The sequence below is a fragment of the Pseudopipra pipra genome, chromosome 6 (assembly GCF_036250125.1).
Source record: "Pseudopipra pipra isolate bDixPip1 chromosome 6, bDixPip1.hap1, whole genome shotgun sequence".
In the NCBI taxonomy this organism is placed as follows: Eukaryota; Metazoa; Chordata; class Aves; order Passeriformes; family Pipridae; genus Pseudopipra; species Pseudopipra pipra.
The window spans coordinates 14,090,776-14,115,440 of NC_087554.1; the positions used below are offsets into that span (position 1 = coordinate 14,090,776).

At 42.6% G+C, this 24,665-nt stretch overlaps 1 protein-coding gene and 1 long non-coding RNA gene across 17 annotated transcripts in view; one reads left to right on the plus strand and one right to left on the minus strand.

Moving 5' to 3' along the window:
• SOX6 (SRY-box transcription factor 6) overlaps nucleotides 1-15,175 on the minus strand; it is a 375,371-nt gene extending 360,196 nt beyond the window's left edge. For 10 of the 15 annotated variants that reach the window (XM_064657437.1, XM_064657433.1, XM_064657444.1 and 7 more), the window contains exon 1: nucleotides 9,376-9,463. The gene's annotated coding sequence lies outside the window, so the exon portion shown is untranslated. Of the gene's footprint in view, nucleotides 1-9,375; nucleotides 9,464-10,610; nucleotides 10,921-15,057 lie in introns of those variants that run through there. The other 5 variants (XM_064657438.1, XM_064657435.1, XM_064657428.1 and 2 more) reach the window with 2 other exon arrangements.
• LOC135415559 (uncharacterized) overlaps nucleotides 9,758-24,665 on the plus strand; it is a 28,972-nt gene continuing 14,064 nt past the window's right edge. The window contains exons 1-4 of one of the 2 annotated variants that reach the window (XR_010431181.1): nucleotides 9,758-10,575; nucleotides 10,919-11,325; nucleotides 12,337-12,817; nucleotides 13,994-16,039. This is a non-coding gene — a long non-coding RNA (uncharacterized LOC135415559). Of the gene's footprint in view, nucleotides 10,576-10,918; nucleotides 11,326-12,336; nucleotides 16,040-24,665 lie in introns of both variants that reach the window. The other variant, XR_010431180.1, reaches the window with a different exon arrangement.

The window sequence follows — 24,665 nt, forward strand, 5'->3', positions numbered from 1 at the left end:
GAGATCCATCAGAAGTAGAATCAGTAGCAGCTTATGCCTTAAAGTTTGCACTTCTGTTAGAAATCATCCATACAAACAATTCAGCAAAACAGTTTCCTCCTGCTCCTTTTGGTTTTGCTTATGTTATACTCATGTTGTGGAAAATTGAATTCAACCTGTCCAAGGGAGGAGTTCATAAATTAGAAACTCTAGCTAATTCTCAGTAATTACTCTTTAGGTACCTTTTAACTCTCCTATCCACGCTTTCTCTTTCCCTGAAAAGACTATATAACACCCACAGACAACATTCAAAGTCTTTCACCTTTACACCATCAAGATGATTTTGTGTCTGTAATTTGATCCCATTCCATCACAGAGAGTTGTGCAACAGTGTTTTCAAATCAACTGTTAGTGGGCACACCCATTCATCCAGTGAAACACATGGCAGCATAGCTGCACTAAAATACACACCACAGTAGCTCCATTATCACTGCTAGTTAGAGTTTTTGTTACATTCTTAAATATTACAGATTGAATCATTCTTGTTTAGAGGTGATGCAGAAGTTAAAAACAATAAGAATTTCACCAACTGAAATAAAAAAGGAATCACAAGGAAAGACTGTGTAGACCAACAAGGAAAGAAAAGCCTTTTGGCCTTCACCAAGAGCTGAGGGAAGGTCTGCAAAACAGGGAACAAGTGCCCACTAAACTGCTTGAATATGCAGTAGACATGGCCCTTGAAGTCTAGGTTAAGTGTTGTGGGTGAGCACAGAGACACACCTGAGCCGACCCCGCTATGATTGAGTTCATATATGGAGGCAGCAAATGATGAAAAGTCAGAGGGATTCTTTTGCCTAGTGTGGGCTACCTGAAATTTGTCATCCCCCAGGAGCATCATGCCTATGGTGCAGAAACTGAAGGCAGAATAACACATAAACTAACACATCCCCAACCTGTGTAGGTCATTCTTGAAGAATAAAGGGAGCCTGTGACTTATCTACCTGTAGCTCTGAAGCAGAAAGGCTAATAATATCAACTCTCCAAGTCCAAAGTAGCCAGATGACAGAATGGCAAATATTAGCACATTCTTCCACCTTCAGCCAGCAAAGTGGCAATACCCTTCTTTCTTATCTCTTCTGTTTCTTTCTGATTTTTCCATCTCACTATGCTTCTCTAAACTGACTCCTCACAGTCTTTGTAGCCATCATCCCATCCCAACACCAGCCAACCACCTTCTAGTTCATGAAATCAAGATGAAAAGCTGATCATATCTAACTTGTTTTGAAATATTTAAGATTCCATTGTTACTCCCAAGGGGAAATACCAGGGGTACCATAATTTCTTTATGGAAAGAACAGGTAGCATAATGGGAACTAGAGCATACAGAAAGCATGAAAGGGTTTTCCTAGAATTCATCCTTGACCTTTTGGGCAAGCAATGCGAATAGATGTAGATAGCAGAATCTAAGAATGCATGCATGTAAACCAGAGGTGAATACTAAATTTCAATTGTAGGAACTACCATAACAAAATTACTACTAAAAATATGTTGAAACACGTCTACTTGGGTACATAAAAAAATTTTCACGTGCACATCTACATATATTTGCACTAAAGGTTGAATGAAGTACATTTTCACTTCAATGGCCTACATGAACCCCTCAACAGAAGAAAAATATGAAAGGACCTGCAAGAAGATAATGTGCCCTTGGCAGATCAGATGTGATTAAAAAAGGGAAACACACAGCCACAGTCCCCACCATTACAGGAAGCCAGCAGTCAGAATCCCCACATGTTGCATATACTGTACTAGAAGACCTGCTGGAAGATTAGATATGGAGAGACAGTTGATTTAATGCACAATTTATGAGACGAGTTCCCGTTGATGTCATCCTAAAGCCATAAGAAACACCATGTAGGCAAACATGATTCCACCCTAACTGACACCAAATTACTCTCTACAGCAAATGCAATGCAAACAGGGCCTTGACATGCAACCCCCCTCCCCACATAGTCAGAAATTGCACCAGAAGGTCTTTCCATTGCACCCAGAAGGAACTGCATCATGGCCTAAGGAATGTGCTTGTGGCTAGAGTAAAAAGGCACCCTTCCACTTAGGTAAACAGAGTTACACTGGCTTATACCAGCTGAGAATCTGTCAAATACCACATTATATCAAAATACTCCTCTGAAATAGTTCAACATTAAAATACCATACATATCAAATCCTTCAAAACATTCATTCTAATAACAATAAACCAGTCACACATAGAGCACCCCTATTATCCAGAAAGCTCTCAAAATCTGAGTCATTATCTTGTTTCACCTATTACTTCAACAGGTGAATTCGGTCCTTCTGAGGTAGAATGCTGTGAGTGTCCTTAGCACACAACTCTATCACACTGAGGAAAGGAAGTGAGGATTAACTGAGCCAGCTAAAACTATAAGAAGAATGTAGACAGGCAACTACATCCTATCTCAGCTGGAATTAGGCCATGACACTGAGGTTAACCCCCCCACTTGTGCAAAAATACCACGGGTTTTTACTAACCACAAATGGTCAGGAGCTCAGTGGAACAAGCCCATCCACAGAAATAATGCAGATGTGAAAGGCACGCAGAACAGCCTCTGGAAGGGTGGTATTCCAGCTCAAAGTACCCACATATAAGTACATCAATCATCATCTAAAACTGGACAAAACGAAGCAAGATGGCAAGATGGCAATACTTTCACAGTGCAAGCATCTGTTTAAACACAAAGACTTCCTAAAAGCTTCACCTCGATAGCTCTGGAGCATTAATGGATAGAGCCTCTGTAGAACGAGTATCTGTGAGTAATGAGGAAACTTGCAGCACTCGCTGCCTCCTCCGCACTGGGACACTGACCAACACAGTTTATGAAGTAAACAATTCAACAGCAGCCCTTCTGGAATAGCTCCTCACCAGGGTGATCCACTCAGGAATTAAAAGTCACATTTATTCCAGAACAGAGTTTCCAGATAGGGAGCACCCCGCAGCATTTTATGTCAATTTTCCCACAATGTCAGGTCCTTGGAGTAATATATTAATTCTCCTTATGTTGTGTAACAGTTATTTGAAATTAGTAAACACATATTGTTTCATTAAAAAATATTATGTTCCAGCACATGCGTTTAATTTGCCATAAAGTATGGTATGTAAGAAATCACACAATCTTCAATAAATCTAAAAAGATATTAGCATTTTTCTTTCTAATACAAGATATTTTATGCAAGTCGTAAAATTTCAGTGGTATATGGAAGGGGTCTTAGAGAAATACACAAAAAAATACGACTATAAACAAGCCATCATTCTGGTAAGAGGAAATACAAACAACCAGAATAAAAATAGTTGATGCACAAAAGCCATAATGAGGGGGTTGCTCAAAAAATAACTTCTACTTTGAATGGTTTGGATGAAATACAAATTATCCACAGAAAAGTGTGGACTGGCATAAATGTTTGTACAAAATTATAAGTATATTTCTAGAAGTATGCAAGAGACAACCGCCTGCATGCTGCACAAGGTCCCAACAACGCTCTGCGTAAGTGCTAGTGCACAGAGTCCAAACCACTGCATTTTAATTACTATGCAGCCTCAGATATATTGCCTTTGATATGGAAATGTTCTTGTTCTCTCATCTTCACATACGGTCTCATGCACAGAAATCTTTATCTGATTCATAAAAAATAAACTAGAATCCAATCTCAACACCTGACCTCAGTGCTTAGAAGTTTTTTACTAAGCATGGTGTCACTATAAAAAGAATGGGTAATATTGGTGTAAAGTTAGATATTTGGAGCAATGATATGAAGGATTTGCAGTTAGGAATCAAATCAATACTGCACCTCTGAGGTTTTAGAGTTTCCTGTTGCCTTATGTCAGTCTAACAGTGACTGGAGAAACAATTGACTACACCTTTCTGTCTAGCTCAAGAAGAAAGAAAAAATATTTAAATGACATCCTGTCTCACCACCGATAGAAAAGACACAGTTCAGCCACTTGCTGTATGAAATAGGTTCTGAAATCTAATAAATTGCTAATATCAAACTTTCCACTTTTTTTTTAAATTTGGATGTAACATTCTTGTGCATACTTTAAAGGTATGCACTACAAAGTTCTCACGGGAAGAAGCAAAACATTTCCCAAGCTTTACTTCAGCAAACAGGTAAATTAAACATAAAAATACTTAAAATACAAATCCATTACTTTCCCATATCTTTCATTAATATGCTGCCCGTAAGAAGGCTAAAAAATTTTGCTTTGACAAATTCTACCAGTCACTCAGAAAAAACATTAAATATTCAGACCTATTTAGATAATTCTCCTAGCTCTATAGCATTACATTCTCTTTTTTTAAAGAATATGATCTGTGTAACCTCTCTATAGACTATAATGACCCATCTGTAAATCATTTTGTTGCAGGTTATCTGGTTTTTATCACTGCTAGTACCTGTCTGTCCCTGATATGATACCCTTAAACACATTAACTTGATGGAATGTTTTGACTTCAAAAAAACATCAATTGATTCATTCTCCACCATAAATGAATTACTCTGATTAACCTAGTTTAACAATATACCTACTTTTATATTACTCTTTCCAATTCACAAGGTTCAAGATATATTTGATTGAACTCATTTCTAAACAATGATTTTCAAACTTGGGACACTTTTTTTTCTTCTTAATTTAAGAAGACAAAACAGTAAACATAAAACTGATATGAGTATTTTAAAATATACAAAAGCAGGAGAGAAATGTCTATGTACCGATTCTTGTTTCTTTAAGAGAAAATCCATTTTTCAGGTTCCTGTTGTACTAATTGAAAGAGAATTATTTAAAACTTCACTGAATACTTGAATATACGATGGGTATCTCTAGCAGTTTCATGAGTGCCAAAGAACTCTAGACTTTCTGAAAGACAGTAAACTAAAAATCGGCAGGAAATCTCTTACAATGATGTCACAAATATTTGTTGTTGTCACAGAATAATGTTTTAAAAGAACACCTACTTCTGTGCTGAAAAGGCTTTAGGAACATGCAATTATCCAGTTTTATCACTAGAAATCGGCTGCTTTCCAGCAAATATGTATATCAGATCTCTCTCTTCTTACGGAACTAATTCTAAATAAATAGACACATATTTCATACAGACATCACACCAGTTCAGTACACAATCCTATTAATGATAGGATTTTATCGTATTTGGTTGTTTTCATAATATGATGTCATGGCCTGCAAAGACTCATGTGCAGATACATCCTGTGGGAGAATTGTGTGCCTAAAAAATTCTGAATTGCTCATATAAAACAAAAGAAAACTCAGTTTCTGTGGTTTGGTAACAAGTCCTCTAAAGTTCTCATTCTTGCTGTTCTACCTGAGGAAAAATAGAAAATGGTGTAAACAAAATTTACACAAAAAGACACAAAAATAAAAATAAAGAATAGAAATCACCTTACTACAGCACAAACCTGAAACATGCACCTCTGTGTTTTGCTGCTACTTGATGAATAATCTATATGTGAACTACCAAATACATCATACAGCAGTACTTCTTTTGCAGGTTCTGACACCATGCAGAAGTGTTTCAAGGCTCTGGCTCTGTGATTTATTGTATTCACTGAAATGTTTTAAAAATATGTCGTTGTATCACTGCAGTTGACATAGCTCATATATACACAAACACCCCTATTTACATAACTTTTGAAAACTTTAGTCATTACACACAGCCTTTGCCAAACCAGCCTGCTGATCTCTAGAGTGACACTATGGAAAAAAGAAATATACAGAACCCCATTGTAATGAGAGGAAAGAAAAGTGCATCGTGGCTTCTCTTTCCGAACTAATTTTTGTTCTGGGAAGTAAATAAATAAATAAATAAATAAATAAATAGATGGAAGCCTTTTAAGTGTGATCTATACACTTCTAAGGGGGAAATCAACCCAAGTGTAAAAGATTAATGGATATGCTTCCTGAAGTGGTATCTCCCAAGGTGATCACAGTGTTTAGCAGATAAAAAGTGACTAAAGAAACTTTCTAATGCCCACTGAGAATAAAAAATGTATTTATATTTGCTATCATCATGCAAAGCTCTGGCCTTTATTACCACAAGATATTTCAAGACCTCTAAGAACTGCAGAGATATGTGGATACTTTTGAATAAAAATACGGTCAAAGATGCAAAAAACATGTCCAAAGAGAAAGGGGTTTTTTTGCCTGTTGAGCAAAAGAAGTTCAGCTGGAAGTGACCACAAACAGTTGTTGGCCACATATTAAAAACCACTGGTGAGGGTACAAGCACTGGCAGTTCCCACTTGTGAACAAAATCAAACTGACAAGTGAAGGCAACTAACTTTGGACAGCAGTTATCATTTTCTACAAGTCAGACACTAGTGGCCTTACGAATGAAACTGATGGTCTCTTCTTATTTCTCTTCTTTCTTTCACTGGTGTGTAAACGTAAAAAAGGAAAAAAATGAAGCGGTTACATAAGTTGAGCAGAGAACTGGGAATGTGCAGGGAGAGCCATCTGTCTCGCTCCCTTTATGCTGTGTTATACACATGGCACTGGCTTGCACCCTGCGATCTAGCAGAGAAGGGAACCGAGTGAGCGCTGAGGCAGCCCAGCTCATGCTCCCAGCAGCACCGAGACGGAGCACTGAGCCGCAAGGAGGAGGGAGAAAATAATGCGTTTAGCAGAGGATGCGAGACTGCCGACCAAAGGGCCTCTTACGCGCTCATCGCTGAATGAATTAAAGTTCTCGGGGAGGAGGCCGGGGAAACCGGAGCGAGCGGCACAGAAAATGTGACAGGAGGGAAGGAGCCAGGAGCCGTCAGGCGGGGACAAGAAGGACAGACGCCAGCGGCCGGAGCCCGCGGCCCGGCGGCCCCGGGGGGGGCGCGGGGGGTCCCGGCGGCGGCCGCTCCTGCCCCCGGGGCTCCGGCTGCCCCCGCCCGCCGCGGGGGCGGGAGCGCTTCGGCCCCGAGGAGGGGACCCAGCCCGCCCCCGGGGGATCCCCGCGGGGCCGGGGCGCTGCAGCCCGGGCTCCCCGGCCGCCCCGGGCGGCGGCGGCAGGACGCGCACCCGGCCGGGGCAGGGCAGGGCTGGGCCGCCCCCGCTGGGCCCCGCGACCCCCCCGGCCCGGCTGCGGGCGCCCGGCGGCGGCCCGGGAAGCGGCCTGGAGAGCGGCGCTGGGAGCGATGCCCAGGGCTCACCTTCCCCTCCCCCCGGAGAAGCGCGCTTCAAAATGGTTTTGCAGGCGAGGCTGGCCAGGCTGCGCTCGGTGCAGGGCTTCCAAGAGCAGTGCCTGGGTTGGTTTCCGTATATTCTTTGGCTTTTAATAGCTAGCTGAGGAAAAAAAGAAAGCATTATTGTTTTCTTTCTTTCCTTCTCTCATTGCCTATTCTAAATTTGACTCCAAAGTTTAAGCAGTTGAATTGGCTAATTCTGAATACAGTCTATTGAGAGACCAGACACAGCAGTATATCCCTGTATAGCAATAGATACAATGTGCTGAATTGGTAGTCTAATTATAAATGTGGCATTTGGACCTCCTTTCAGACCCAGTGCCACCTTACCTTATGAGGGAACTTCAACTACAGCAACTGTTCAAAACAAAATGCCATTACAGGATCAGCTTCACCCAACACTGGAACCAGCCAGGGGATTGTTTTACAAACAGCCTTTCTCACTTAACACAAGAATGTATTATAAGGAAAAGTTATGGATAGTGCAGAGTCTGAAGAAAACGCGTATGTAGTTTCTGCCAGGTGTCGAGCTACTTCAAACTGCAGCATACTCCAAATGACCTCATTATTTTCTTTTAAACGTACTCACTATAAATAATTATTTCTTAGTTTTACTAGAATGAGCTGCTAGGTACGCTTGGTGTTTATATTCTGAGAGTAGTGTGCATGTAACATCGTGAGCACAGAAACACGCGAAATATCCTGGCTCAGAACAAAAACCTGCCATAAGATCTTGCCAAAGAATCATGGGGTGCTGAAAAAAGTTTTTTAAAGAGTCTTTTCCAGGGAAATATTTGTATGTAATGGCAGGCTACATGCACATATCTCACATTCATTCTTATTATTTACTTTATGGTATTATAATGGCTTAATTAAGTGAGTGGGCACAAGCACGTCAATAAAACAAGTCAAGTCAAGTCGAAGTCTCAAAACAGGTTTCAAAATTGCTCCATTACACGAATACAGAAAGGGAAATTCGTTAATTTTTGGACTTCAAACTCTGAGGACTGGATAGAACTGTTCTTCTGTCCTCAGGATCAGCACTGAAGACAGAAATAGCAAAAATGTTAAAATGAGGGTAAAAGAAAGCAGTAGAAACAAAGTGCCGCCCGTGTGCCGAAGGCTATTTAATTTGCTTAATAAACATATACCTTATCTACAAACAGCAGGCGAAGATATATTACTTTATCACAGAAAGTTTCACCCTCTATGTTTTTGGGAAACACCCCTAGGACAGCACTAATCTGCAGTCCCCAGGCTCCCACTGGGCTGCCTTTCCCTGCGGGCCCTCCTCCCCCCCCCCCCCGCCACTCAGACACAACACTAATTGTCCTTTCACGGTGCCACTTTCACTCCTTCCCGTCCTTTCAAAACAACAAAACCGCAGCAAACCCCACGGTGAGACGGCCCGCAGGAAGCAGAGACAGCGCTCGGCTGGACAGGAGGGGTGGCTGTGAGTGACCTCCGGGCCCTGCCCGGGCTCGCAGCCCCGCGGGCTCGCTGCTCGGGGGCTCCCCGGCTCGGGGACACGCTCTGGCAGCTCAGCTGGCAATGCACGCGTGGAAGTACCTGCTCACATCCCGCCTATCTGCTCTCCCTCTCACGTATCTACACCCAGCCGCGACCCCGCCGCCGGTACACGCGTACATGCATTACACGAGCGGGCAGCGCCGGTGCCCGCTCCTCCCCGGAGCAGGGCAAGCCGCAGAGGCACACTCATTAGCTCCCACTGATGATTCCTTTCAGGATCATGAATGGAACAATTGTCAAAAACTGCGGGAAAAAAAACAAGCCCCGAGACTATTATATACAGACACAGCTTGTGTGCACGCATGTGACAGTTGCAGGCAACCCAGATTTGGTCATAAACTCTTCGGCATTATCCGAGATAAAACATCAAATTGCTTATACGGTTAAAGAGGTTTCTTATCCCCAATCAAAAAAAATAAACAGCTTCGAAGGTAGTGAAACCCAGGAAAAGAACAAGCTCTTCACCAGACACACCTTGCCTCACTCGTATCCTGCAGCACCGCCTGTAAACAGCTGCGCTGGCTTGTTGCAACTGCCACTATTTTATTTTAAAAGAAGAATAACAGTAATAATAGTTAAGTGAAATACTTCCTGAAAACTTACTTTGCATTTAGTTTAGGCACTATTCTTTTTTTCAGCTCGTAAAGGAAGCCGTTTTGTCCAGGTTAGGTATTGTCTACTTATGGATCAGCCCCTGGCTAAGGGTTTATTTTAATTTATGGCTTATGCATTCTTTTAAGGTCGATTTGCATGACCTCCGGCAAAGAGCTAAGGCAGCAAGAAATCCCAAGTCGACTGTTGCCACAAAGCGGCACGCATCTCCCCTTCCCCAGGTGTAAACAGAGCTCTCTGATGATGGACTGCTCTATTCCCCCCTCCTCGTGTATCACAAATTAGGGTGCGATATCAATTTTAAAGTTTTCCGTATAACTTTATCCGAAGGCTCTGCTGGGAGAGATAAGGCGGCGGCGCAGCCCGGCGGCTCCTCGGGACAGCGCCGCGCCGTGGCCGCTCCCGGCACTGCCGCCGCCGCTCCCGCAGCTTTGTGTGCCTCCCCGCACTCGTCCCTGGCCAACTTCAAAGCACTCACCCACCTCAAACTTAGCGGAGAACCTACAAGCACCACTAAAGTCCCTTCGCCTTTCTCCATCCCGCCTCTTTTGGGGTTACCCGCCAGGAGGAACCCACGCGAGCGCTTCGGAGCAATGACAGCAAGCGCTCCGCTCTCGAAGATTTATTTCGGATTTTATTTTTCCTTTCTTTCTCTCTTTCTCCCTCTCGTGTTAGTTCCTTACGTACAATATCTTCCCGCACCATGTGTTCGCCTGCCGTGGGTGATCTTAAAATACAACGCTGATCTGTCACTACATTTTAAAATAAACTCTACTCGGGAAGGATGAAGAAAGTGTTGTGATTTCAAGGTACTGGGGTCCCTTAACGTCTCGGAAGCCTCGGGATTCAAACAGCCCCGGAAACACGCACGGGGACGAGACTATAACTACTTTTCCCTAAAGGGGAAAAAAAAAAAAGTAAAAAAACCCCACAACACCCTCGTGATATAAAAGTAAATAATCGTGCAGGGGGAGGCGGGGGGAAGGGGTGAATTCAGCAATGTTAAAAGCTAAACAACAGATCTATCTCCGGACGCTGCTGCTTCACTCAATTGCAACTAATAACCCATTAAAGACAGCGCAGGGGGAACCGGATTCTCTCCTGCAAAGCGACATAAATCCAGCGAAAACCCATTAAACCACCGCCACCGCCACCAAGCCACGCAGCACTACACACCACAGCAAACAACAGGTATACAACACAATAGGGCTGGTTTTCCTGGTTACCTCCTCGGGATCCAGTGTGGCACAAAGCACTGGGAGAGCCTCCTTTTTTTTTTTTTTGCAACGCGCTTCGGTAATTTTCATTAAAAAAAAAAAAAAAAAAAAGGAAGGTGAAGGGGGGAGGGAGAGAGGGAAGAGGAATAAATGGGTAGTAATTCGGTAAAATAAAATAAAATAAATGAACTAGAGTCTGCTGGTGTTTCTCCGGGCCATGGATGTGCAGGATCCCGATCGTTAGAAGTTTGCGGATGGGTTGCCTGGAGATTTGGTTACAATCAGGTTCATTTTTTTTTTTTTCCTCCTGAAACAAGTGAAGGCGATGGTTACTGCTGTCAATCTTGGCAATCAATGTGAGCGGCCATGTCGTAAGTATTCAAAGCATTTCCCGTCGTGCAACATCAGAAAGTGAGTGGCCAGGGCATTGATCTGAGGAAGGCAAAAGGAGGCAGGGCTCCCCCGCCCAGACAGCACAGGCAAGATGAGACAACACAGGGAGAGAGAGGAGGGAGAGGGGAAGGGAGAGAGAGAGAGGCTGGGAGCGAGCAGGGAGAGCAACAACTGCGGAGAAAGTGAGCACAAAACAGAAAGTGAAATCGGCGCGGGCTGCCAGCCGCATCCCCGCGCAGCTATCACCACTCACAGGGCCATTAGACACATGAAACCCTACACCGCTCTGCTCTCGCTAATGACCACTGATTGCCCGGAGTGGTGAGGAAAGGTACTAGAAAGTTACCGGGGAGGGGGTGCGAGGGCGGGGCGGGGGCCGGAAAAGGAGGAGGGGGAGCGGGGGGGTCCCAGGGGAGCCGGTTCGCGGGGCCGGGGCGGCGCGGGGGGGGGGGGGGCGGCGTGTGACACGGGGCCGGCCCGCCCTCCTCCCTCCCGCCCCCGCACCGCACCGGGTGCGTGGGGAGGCACACGCGAGAAGAGTCCTGCCGGGCTCCCGCTCATGGGTTACAATAAAAAAAAAAAAAAAAATTAAAAAAAAAAAAAAAAAGCTGGAGAAAGACGATGTGCAGGAGGAGGGAAGGACTGGCGGGGTGTGGAGGGAGCGGGGACGAGAGGGAAGCACTCAGCAAGCGCTTACTGACAGCTGATAAATGGGACTCTGAAGAGCCCGATCCCGCAGCCCGGCCCGGGGAAAAAAAAAAACAGATGAAATGGAAAGTATAAATTGCTCTAGAGATGGGAGTCCAGAGACAGGGACCCGGGGGAGAGGAGGCAGAAGGCACTCAAAGTCCACAAACTATTTAGTGATCCATTCAGCAGAAAGGTAAAACGTGAGTGCAGTGAAAAGGGAAAGACAGGTATGGCCGGAGAGGAAAAACTGATTTAGGACGGACTCGAGCTGAAGTTGGGATTCTCGTGGCGACGATGAGAAATTTTAGCAGCGGCACTATATAAATATCCCTCTCTCTGCCTACCAAAAGGCAACAGATAGGGACTGGAATATCAGCTTGAATACCAATTTAGGAACTCACGCTCCTTTGGAAGTGCTAATTGGGGAGGGGGGGGGGCTGATCTGGGAAAAAGAAGGGAAAACTGTAAGGAGCTGAGGAGAAAATCAACCAGTGGCAGAGTACTGCAAACCCAAGAAAGTCTATCTGCTGTATTTTTGCATTCCAAAGGTAAACATGAAAGAGTCTTTCAAACTGTCAGGGGCCCGCAGATCAGGTGGGCAAACAGCGCTGCAGAGCTAACATCTCCCTCTTTTGATATTATTCACACCTAGGCTAAACTGTTGTTAAGATGGGAGTGCGGAAAGCAACCTCAAGCCCACAAAATGAGAGAGAGAGAAGTTGTTGATTCATCTCTGTATTTTTGGCACTTTCTCCCCGTTTTCCAGAAGGCGCCTGGAACAGTTAGTAACAGACAAACTTTTTAATTTTAAAATAGCTTCATAACTTATAGAGGCCAAAAAGACTAAGAGAAATCCTGATTTCGCTTTCCTCCTCTCTCGAGTAGAAATTTGTGGACTGTGTTAGACCCAGAAGCACACTCAGCCCCACTGTGAATGAACCTTGCTTCATAAGGACGTGATTAAAATTGAGCATTAACGGGATGGCACAGGACAGAGCTGACCTGCCTCTATTTCATTTTGTTAACAAGGTGTAAAACTCGACACACTACTGGAGTCATGCACGTTGCATCCTCTACCTTTGCTATCCGAGGTGCTATCGTCCCTCTCGAGTAGAGTCCAGGGAAAATGAGTTGTAAGTCAGAACCTCTTGGAATAATGGACCTATTTTATACAGTATTTTTGGGAATTACACTATAATAAAAGGAATAACCGAGTGCTATTCAGCAAGTAGCAAACACCTTGAAATAGAACTTTACAATTATCTAGTAAAGCTTTATCATCAAATTAACTGGATGAGGACATAGTAACTCATTTCCTTTCATTCTTTCAATTTTAATAAAAGAAACTAAAAAAATGACATTCAGAGACGGGGAAAATTGTATGACTGTAAATACTGAGTTTGTATTCACCTGCGTTTGGGTAATTCAAAATATGCACCTTGCTACAGTTATGTGGTGTATGGATTTAACAGCAGTAAATAGCTGTCTTTCCAGATATTGCTATGTCCTTTTTAATCTTTAATTATAAGAATTTCCGTAATTGGTCACTAACGCTTTGCTTGTAACACATTTAAACCTGCTTCAAGTAAAAGAAACACCTTGACTTCTTGCATAACTAGTAGCTTTGGAGCGAAAAAAAAAAAAAAAAAAAGGTCTGTAAGAAAAGAGATGTAAATCAGAACACAAGGAAGAACTATCCTGCCTCAGTTTGCAACTCCAGCAATTTGTCAGTGGAAGTTTTTTTCTTTCAAGAAACAGACAGAAAGGGGGGAAAAAATCGACGACTACTCAAATGCCTCTAATGTAGCGTTCTCCTTATTAAACACGAAGCGGGAATGGGACAAGAGATGATTAAGGCATCATATAAATCCAACCGCCCACCTAGCTCCAAATCGGGGCAGCATCCCACTGCACTCCCGAAAATCCAGTGCAAGGAATGACACTGGGCTGGGGCAGGACACCGCAGGGATGCGGCCACGCTCCCAGGCGGAGCGCAAGCAACGCTCTCCAGCTTGTTGCTTCCCCTGTGTGATCAATTAAGTTACAGATGTAACTCACAGTGCCGGAGAGCGACAACTTCTCGGCACCAGGAAAAGAGGATTCCTTGGGCATTGTATGCAAATGTGCGTGTGTGTGTGTGAGCGCTGCACGGGGATAATTGCGGTTCCCTCTTTGTTTGCATAAGTGAACACCCGCCGTGTAGATCCGTATACACGTGCCGAGAAACAAGAAAACGCTTTTACTTTTAGTGTTACCCCACGTTTAGAAACCGCGTTTGAAATTACTTCCCTTGCTTTGGCTTCATTAAGGCTAAATCCAGGCAGCGCAGGCAGATGTTGAGGAAGGATGCTGACCTGCTGGAGGTCCCTGCAGAGGGAAGGGACCGGAGGCGCTCAGATCACGTCGGGACACTTACCTGTTCACAGCTGTCATTGCATTTTGCGCCGTCTGTCTCATTAAACACGTTAAAGTAAAGCAATATTCAACAAGCAAAGCAACCTGTCTGTGTGCTAAGTTGTACGTACCGCATCTTTAACATGAGGAGCAAACCTGCAACTCTTGTAGAGTTGGCGGGAGGGTCTCAGAAGTTTTTGATTCAAAGGGCAAGAAATGCCACTTTAAAAGTCATTCACCCACTTCTAAACACCCCTCCCTCCCCAGTTAATGCCGGACAATTAAGAGGCATCTTTATAAATTCCCTCTGCGGACACTCTCCGACAATGAAGGCTTTTTATAGGCTTGCTAAAGATGTTCAGAGAAACTTTTGCAAAATAATCAAGAGCATCTGAGAGAAAGCTAAAGGAAAGGAAGTTAAAGCCTGATCATCCGATTGGGAGAAAGTTTTGTTAGACTAGATAGAAGCATATTACTGCACGTTCCTTCAAATCAAAGCCATCAGCTGATACGAGTTCCCCTAGAACAAGAATCTCTGGCGATCTCCTCAAAATTTAGGGGATGTTTGTATTTTGTAACTCAAAGCTAAAGATCTGACTGAAAACAAAAACTCTGAATTCCTTACAGCGTCATCTGCCAACAAAATGTATTGTCTTGGCAGAAAGAGGATCAAGGAGATTTTAATTTAATTTTAAAATGTGCATCATCTTGACAGTGAAGGAAAAAGCCGCAGCAACAATCTCCCCACTCCACCCCCCCCGTTCAAAAAAAAAAAAAAAAAGGGAGGGGGGGAGAGAGAACTGGAAAAACCACATAAACTTTTACAAAGAAAATAAAAGCAAGTTCGACATGAAAACCCCTTCCTGTCTCGGAAAGTTCATTTTAAAGGTCCCCTCTGTAAATCTAAAGTGCAAACACCAGGCTAAGGTAGTGAGTGGCTGGAATTTGCATGCTGATAAGAGAAGGCTGTTGTACTTACAGTGACAGAGGGCAGGCTGCGGAAGAAAAGCTGTTTGTGTTAGCCTGAGAGTCACCCAGGGCTGCAATGAGAGGAGAAGAGAGGAGTGGGAGTGCCAAGCTGGATACACCTTCACCGCATCTCATCACATCTGCCAGCCTCTCTCTCCCTCTCTCTTTCATTTCCACATTCCCTTTGTTCCTGAAAAAAAAAATCTACACGTCACATCAGTCCCCAGATGCAGTCTACACCAAAGAAAAAAAATGAATAATTCAATCAAACTGTGCATAGTCTCTAAGGCAATAAATCTATTGCACTTAAAGAAACGAAGGGTAATTACCGCTATAGAATTAGAATAAGGCCAGAGCGCGCAGGGATCCCAGGGTCTGTAAACTCCACGGTCAAATAAAGTTTCATTTATTTAATCCTTTGACATCCCCAATGTAAACTAAAGGGGAGGATCAGAACTTATTCCGGTTGGGTTTGAGAACGCCTGAAGTGAATGTTATAAAAGGAGAGCGCCCGTGATCTGTGACAAACACAATGCAAGGGAGTAGAAGTGTTTCACTGCATCACCTCCAGGGTCCGTTCCCCCCTCCCTAATGAAGAGCAGACCACACTCCCACTTCCACCGGCTTCTGCTGCTCGCTGCAAGTGCAGCGGGGATCACTGGCAGCCAGCAGCCGCCTTACCTGCTCCCGAGCGCCAGCACAGCCTGAGAAAAACTCAGGGGAAACGGCAATTTTGTTCCACGCTCTGGCGGAGAGGAGCCATGGGGGATTTGCACCGGCACGGATTTGACTCGGAACGCTGCCCCTGACTCGTGGATGTGTGCGGGGCTGAGGCTGGGGACTGCCCGCCGGGGGCGGGGGGAGCCCGCCGGGAGCGGAGCCCGGCGGGGCGGGCGGCGCTGCCGGAGCGCCGTGACAGACCGGCCGGGGCGGGATGGAGGGAGCCGCGCGTCTCCCGCTCCTGCCGCTAAGGCAGCTCCCTCGACTCGGAGGTAAGATGACTCTACATTGTGTTTGTCCTCCCCGGGTAACCCAGGTCCCAGGGGCACGCTGCTGTGCTAACGAGGGCGGTGGCTCGGGGCTGTGGCTCAGATCCTTGTACCCAAACCGGGCTGGAGCTTAACGCTGGCATCTGCTGCTTTACCCTCTCAATCACATTCTTTGCAAACTTCTCCGGGGGGGGCTGGGGGAGGAGAGAGACGGGGAGGGGGAGGGGGGAAAACCCAGGTGAGACCGCGCTCTTCAGATGCCGCAGCCCCTCGCTCCGATCCAGCCGGGCTTTGCGCCGGCCGGGAAGGCTGAAACACCTTCCTCCGGAGCAGAGCATCGCGCACCTCCCCGTCCCTGCCCCGCCGTAGCGGGCGGTTTGATTTATCCAGAAACATTAACGGGACTGTTATTCCGGCGAAGGTGAAGCGGAGCGCGCTCCCGGCTCCCCGCGCCCGGGCCTGTGCGCGGGGTTAACGCGCCACCGTGAGGCGGCCGCGGGCCCCGCACCGAGCGCCCGCCGCGCTCCCGGAGCGCTCCCGCAGCCCAGCACGGGCGGGAGCGGAGACCCCGCCGCGGGGAGCCGGCAGTCCCCGGGACCCCGGGGCCAGCGCACGCCGCTCCCGCCCGCCCGCTCTCACGGGCCGGGGAAAGACGGGGAGACTTTAAGGAAATGGAAAGACACAAAGCGAACCCCCGACACCGGCGTTTTCCTCAGCCACCTGCCCCGGGACTCTCTCCCTCCTTCGCCTGTCTCACTCGTCCTCCCCGGAGGTTTGGGGGGTGAGCAGGGCAAAGCGCACCCCGGCCCGCTCCTCCCGCCGGCACCGCTCCCGGTGACTCCCCTCCGACACCCCTGCTGGAAGGCAGTGTCCTCTCGGAGCATGTGCCAGGGAGCTCTCCTGTCTCCTCTACCCATCTTATGCTTCCTTCCCCTGCCAAAATCAGGCCAGTTGCACTGCCCAGGCTTTCCTAGAAGGTTTTGCTTCTCCAGTCATTTAGGTGATTTCAAGTCTGAGGCTGGGGGTTTAGTTTTCTTTTTTGTTTTTGGGGTTTGGGTTGTTTTGTTTTTTTCTTAATGGAGGGGGAAAGGGAAAAAAAAAAAGGAAAGAAAAAAAGACTAGGCTGTTACAACAGTACCTGGGGTGACACCGCTAAAAGTTGTGGACTGGGCTCAGCACGATGAGTTTCTCAGGGATGAAAGCTATGGGAATGGATCCACTTTAGCAGACAGATCTTGTTATGTAGGGGCACAACACATCACAACATAGTGCAGTTCTTAACTCTACTCCAACAAAAAGCCTTAACCCGGAAGGGAGGGGGCTCCTCTTATGGGTCTTTCAGCAGCTGGTGGGATGGATGCTCTGCCCCAGCCACCGGAAAGCATCCATCATGTCAGTGCATCCTGGCACCCAGAAAAGCATTAACTGCACCGGCAAGGTTGAAGTCACCTAACTCTTAGCTACAAGTTGCACTAGCCAAGTAAGCTCCACAAATGAATCAAGAGAACGCTAATAACAAGCTCAAAAAATGGCAATTACATTCAGCTGAGATTAGAAATCACATTAAGATTGGATCCCTGAAGCTTTGTAGGTATAGAGTAAAAGTGGAAAAACAGTAGCATGACTGTGGAAGACGCAAACATTCCCATTGAAATGCATCTGCTCCTCCTATTCTGGGTATTTAACCTAACAGCTGGATTTACCTATTTGTCATCTTATTAATTTTTCTACTCCCATCTCTGTACAACAGGATGAACATAAAACACCACCAACATATAAAAAAAGGAGCTCAAGATTAACAGCAATTTTAAACATACTTTTTCAGAAGCAACCTAAAGCCGTGCAAGAGGTGTTTAAAGCAATCGTCACAGTCATACTAAGGCACCTCTTCCTTGAGCACACACCTGTGTGGCCTCACATATTATACTGATATTCCCAGCTTCAGCTGGGAAGGAGAGGAAGATACACTGGCATAGCTATACCCGCACACAGGGTTGAGGAGCTGGGAGGGGACACGTCCTAGAGGACCCCCTTGCAGCCCGCAGTAGTCCTATTTTATACAGCCCAGAGTAAGCTGTAGGTCAGTGGTATAAACATGAAAGTTACAGAATATTTTCCCCTAGAACCTCAATCACAGAAAAACCTTTGCTAAACATGATGACTGCAACCCCTTATGAATTACTGTAAGGGTTTATCAGCACACCACAGTGCTTTTATTTCTTCACTAGCGAAGCCCCATTCTGACAACACATGCTAGAATTCCACAGAGCATGTATAGGCTTTATATTGTGACACTGTATTTATCCCATCAGTTTATTTTGTTTCATACCCCCTCAAAAAAACCCACAAAAAAACAAAAAAACCTGCAATAGCAAAGCACAATTTTCAACGTCCCTGACTGAACTATTGTGCTACGAACAAGATACTGTTTAAAACAAACAAACAAACAAACAAACAAAACCCAAACAAAAATATATTTTAAAAAACCCAACCCTGGAGGCTAGAATAAATAAACAAAGCTGTCTTTGACCTGCGGACTGGCCCACACTGCAAATAAATGCATTGCCACTAAGCCCCATATACATGCCACATGAACAGAAATAAAAGGAATCCTTGAGATAGGCCAATGATTTTGTATTTTATATTACTGTCACTGTGCACTTATAAATTGCATTGGTTTCAAGATGTTCCTGGGAATTTGTGATAATATGGCCTAGTCTTCTGTCACTGTCAGTTGTTTCACCCAGAAACTCAAGTCCTGTGCATGTAAAGTGCATGCTTCTTATTAAGAGAAACAAAATGATGATGCCAGAAAGGATTAACAGTTTCAAAAACATCAAGACAAAAGGTTAAAATGTCTGCAGAGGAATTTTGGGGTACAAAGTTCTTTCAGACTGTCCAGTTTTACTTGGAGCTTATAAATATCATGGCACATTGCATGGGTAGTATGGCTGTCTCCTCCCTCCTTTCCTCTTAGGGCACATTTTCTAACCCAAATATGCAGTAAGAACTTCTTGCAACAAAGTTGACTAAGAAGCAAATCACTGTATAAATCTTTCAAAACATGTTTAAATATAGCTTACTAAACCGAGAATATTGGGTAGAAACTGCTGAAAGTATTCATACTGTTAGAAAATAAAATGGCGGTGTGATCTCAACATATTTGATAATTCAATTACATGAGAAGTTTTTCCAATGTAGTATCAAATTTAAGACTAAAGTGAAGTAAATGTTATTCGACTGTTTTGGAATCTTCCTAAGACAAATGACTCAAAGGTGTTTTATTTCCTATTTGAATCAATTATCAATAAGTCTTATACATGGGAATCATGCATAGTGAATAGAAAACACACTTTTTTAATAAATAAAAGTTAGACTGAATAAAATTACTATGTTTGGAGAGCAAAGTTCACTATTTTTTAAGTCATTGCAATCTATATAATTATGAAGTAACTTGAATAAGGCATCTTACATTGGTCCTAAATGTTTTACTCAAGTAAAACACTCATTGATTCCAATGTGAGTGTCGCCTGAGTAATAGAGTTCCCTGTCAGACTGTTAAAATCAGCTAACTTCTAAGAGCCTGCAGATTGATGGAATAACGAGATTATACTAAAGGTATGTATTTAATATGGAAAAAAAAATATTCAAGTTACCAGGCAAAGCTTTTCCACATCTACAATAAAAGAAGGCAGTAATATAAGTAGATATTTTTAGGGGGGTGTCATGCAGACACTTAAGCTTGTGACTTTATTTATGTAAGTCATGGCAGTGAATCAGTACTCTTATATCACAAGCATTAGAGGTTTAGCATCTAGGACAATAGAAATAGGAATAAATTTGCTTTAAATATTCCTCTGGCAAAACAAGACTGTTTTTAAATCAATTGCAGTGGATTACACTGTAAGAGTTATTTTGGCATGTCATGTTTAAAAGTTTGTGAGTGATGATATACATTCTCTTTGTTTTGAGTGAATAATCTCTTCATCAACATTACGTAGCAGAGTTATATTTTAAAATGTTCTTACAAAAAAATCAGAATTCCTTCACAAAAAACCAACATCAGACAAACAAAAGACACTGACATACCACTTTTTCTGATTTTTTTTTAACTAAAGTATTAAAAGCTTAATTCTAATAAGAATATTAAGTAAATAAATGTTAACTCTTCAGTGGTATTAGCATAGTTGAAATAGTAGTTTATAAATTTTTGAGAGCATCAGCATCATGATATGGTTGTCATAGAAACTGCAACAATATGTCATTTCAATTAATTTTACATGCAGCAATGCTGAGGTCCATGTAACAATTCTTTTAGGAAGTTCTAGAAGTAAATATTGAAAAGCAGAAACAAAACCATTACTAGGTAATGGTACTCTTCAATTATTATTTAGTTAACAAAACAAGGAGAAACCTAAATTATTCTAAAATAATAACTATGCTGGAGAAACTACTTAAGCAGACTTTGACTTTAAAAACACCAAAATTAAAAGATGAAAGCTATGGAAACATTCAGACTTAAGTGAAAAAAAGTATCTTCTCCCACTGAAGGAGATTTGAAAAAAAACCTATGTAAAAAAAGATTTATTCCTGTTCAAGAAATATAAAACATGAAATAGTTTTAAATCATGAATGTTGCTTTTGTGTGTGCAAGAAGCAAAAAGTCAAATGTTACAAATCCAAGACCATAATACAAGATTTTCAAAAAAGCTTTAAAGGTAGGAAATGTAACATGAATAGATTTATTTTTCCTGTATAATGCAGCTACTGTGTGTTATGAATGCTACCTTAAGTAAATCATTGCCAGACACACTCAACTGACATTAATGACTTGATTTTTAGAACAGAAAAGCTTACCAAAATAAAGGCAGTATTTTTAAAAAAATAATAATTGTATTGTAGCAGTGTGAAATTTATTTTTTTATTCTTTCTTTTTATAGGACAGTATGAATATATACTCTCATTTTCTTATTGCATACGTATGATACAATACCTAATGCAATAGTTTATACATGAAAGAAAATACTGAGCAGATTGTAACGAGAAAAAAATTTAGATTTTCAACACATTTTACACAGCAGTCAATAATTACACGGTATATTTTGTTTAAATTTAATGAGTTGCCACGCAGACTAGAATGTGCAAGACCTTTCAAGCTGAGATGTGAAACAAGCTGTTTGTAAGTAAATACAAACTATCAATATTAAAAACAAAACAAAAAAGGGAAAGGAAAAAAAGAAGAAAGCCCACAGCCTACGGAAGCTATCTGCAGTGAAAAAGGAGAAGCATCTAGAGCTCTCCTTTCTGATAGGATTAAGGAATGCTACAAAAGAAGCATTTAAATCTCTAGTTTTCCCTGACAATTAACAATGAAAAGCAGATGTTTACAAAGCTATTTTACATGCTCGTTTATAAGATGCTAAAAGATGGTTTGTGGATGGTAAGAAGGAAGAGCTGGATAACTGCTTGTCTGGTGTATATTTAAAAGCATTTTCATTGGCTCAGTTATTGTTAATAATGAAAGAAACACTTTGTGCTGTATAGCTGTGACTATAGAAAACTGCCATCGTAAAGTCCTCAACAAACTCTTAAGATGCAATTTACAAAGATAATAATAACACAGAATTATTTCACTTCTCTGAATGCTACACATTTGCATACCAGGACTGTGTACAATATACTCATAATGCACATTCATAACAACAAGGACTTCTTAACATTGCAAAAGCACAAGATCTGTGCATTAAAAATCCACAGTTCCAAGTTTTCCTTTTTGGTGGGAAACCATTTGTATAAACCAGATGCTCTGCATCTACACAGAGTAAGCCCACGTTCAGCTCTACACCTTTATTGAATGGGATCATATCACGAAAATTATGGAACATGTAAGCTAGCAACAATATTAATAAATTCCCTCTCATACAGAAACGTGGCCAATTAACTTCTCACACAAATTTAGGCAGAGCTCTGGTCTATAACTGTGAGTCAGGATATGTGGGTTCTATTTCTGACTGTGCTACAAACCTATAGAGTGTTTTTGAACAAGTCACTTACACCAAGTCACTTGAGTAGGAAAAATGCTAAGAATGCCTGCCTTGAGCTCAATTTAGACAGATCCATATCTGCTTATATCGTATGCGTGTGAATGTGGGCATGTGTCTTTAAAAACCTGGGGCCTACTCTTTTTGGACTTTTCACCTTTTTATCATATTTTTCTACATAGAGGGAGATTCTTGGGGGACTAAATTCATAAAAGATTCCTAACATATCAATTATATTTATGCATAATGAGATTACCATTAAAAGTCTCAGCCCTGCAAAGATTCACAAGCACATTTCGCTTCACACATTTGTAGTAGTCCAATTTACTCTAATCAAATTATTCACTCTCTATAATTCTAGGCATCCAAACTTCTGCAGTATCAGGAACTAAGTTAAGGGAATAGATAATGTGTAGAAATACTCATACAAGTTAGTAATGAGGCTCAGCCTTCACACTCTTAAAGTCCTGCATCACATTTGATAGAAGGGTTTTTTAGGATATTGCTATTACAGTGTTCTGGTACAAGTAAGAGGATGCATACCTGACTTGACATTAAAAATTTTTGCTATCTTGTCATATATATTTTTTCAAACCAAACAAAACTCTCTTGCAAAGTGTAAAATAATTCCAAAGCCTGCAGTTCTAATCATAAAAGGTACTCATAAATCAACTGGGTGTTGCCACCGTGCAAGCTGATTTTGGTTTTTGCCTCAGCCACTGAATAAATTCTAATTTTTGTTAATGCTTATATTATTCCTACTACTTCTTCAGCTGTGAATGAATATCTTACACTAATGTACAAAAATATTTAATTCATATTAGTTTGCCAGGTTTCATTTCCTCGATGGTCTCTTCTGCAACTCAAACTTCCCATCTATGGGATACTCTCTTGGACTAAAATGGCTCTCTATATATGATGATATGCAAAGTAGGTCAAGTTTCCAACGTGCAGCTACAGCCATACTTAACTTCACCCAAATGGATACTGCTCACATGGTGAAAACTAAACATGCATAGAAATGTTTATAGAAATGGGGCTGAAAGTAGCAAACCGTCTTCCTGCCTTGGATGGATTTTTACCATAACACAAATTATTTACACAGAAATCTAACAGCAAGGGATAATTGAAAATATTTTGTCTACTTTTCAACAAAACACCGTGGAGAAAATACCTTCCCAGCAGCTGCTATTGGTAGAGCAGAAAGGGACAGAAGAAGGAAACAGCCTCTCCCTCAGTCAGTAACAGCCTGGACCGATGTTGCACTAATGCCAAGTAGCAAAGCAGCCGATACAACACAGCTCAGGACTGCTGACTTCTTCTAGTACCACATTCCGCAGCCCAGAGACACAAAAGGTATCCTCCCTTCTCCCTCCCCTCCTTCCCACAGAAATCATACTCCTGGCTGGGTCCTTGACTGCTGGGCTGCCACAACCACAGGGGAGGGGTCACAATCTGCCTCTGCCTCAGGATTTTGCCGTTATTTTAATTTGATGGCATTTTAATGATATGGAATGGTTAGATTTTTCAAACTGCCATCTGAAATGTCTGTGATTAAGTGTTCTGTTCTAGGGGGGTTCTTTTTCTTTTTATAAAAATTTTTTCTTTTTTTCTGGTTTGAACAATTCTTTCAATCAGCTTTCTCACTTGTGCAATAGAAAGGTATGCCCAACGTTAGCATTATAGGTGTTTTTTTTTTAAAATTAACTTTTGAAATGTTTACAGTGTCCATCAAAGGAGCCCATGTCTCTGGAAGTTGAAATTAAAAGGAAAAACATGTTAAGCAAAAAGAGAGCACTTTAGAATCAATATGGTCACACACCCCCCAAATGCCCAACTCTTATGATCAGCAAGCAATCATTTATTTAGTATGGCAATTTTCCACTTAAGCACTGAAACCTCAACCTCGATTGTAAAGCGGTGTTCAAGTCATAATTCAGTCATAGTTTCTGCCTTTGCTTTTCTAGTTCTTTCTAGAATTTAGAGTTGCAAAGGAAATTGGTCATGTTATGGTTTTTAATGTACAATAAGGGGGGTTGAGTGTGGAATTAGCAGTGTATTATATTTGAATGCACTCAGCTATGGTAGCCACACACGATGAACCTTTTATAGAACATCCTCTGCAGTCATGTGTTCAGCACAGGTAGCAATTCCTGAAAAACAGCACAAAATTCTCTGACACACTTCCTAAAGTTCTGGGTCAAAGGAGGTTTAGCAAGGATTTGTCAAGGCCTATTTAACGCAAGACTGAGATAGGAAAATACTAAAATCTGTGCTTTAAATGTAGTACACTATACCAAATCCTTTTTCCAATTCTAAAAAACTCAACCCTTTTCTATAGAGTATTTGGCACACTTGTTTTCCAAGAGTGAGATTCAAACTTTTCAAAGCCCTTACATGAGGAACTTGCTTCTTTTTGCTCAAAAAAAAAAAAATGATACAAATCCTTTAATTTAGAGAGAAGCTTTATTTTGTGGAGAATATTAAGAGATTTTACTGTTGATATTTTCACATTAATATACATTATTTATCTCCACAGGGTGGTAAAAAAGAGAAAATTGCAAAGACTAACTGGGTGGCAGGAAGTG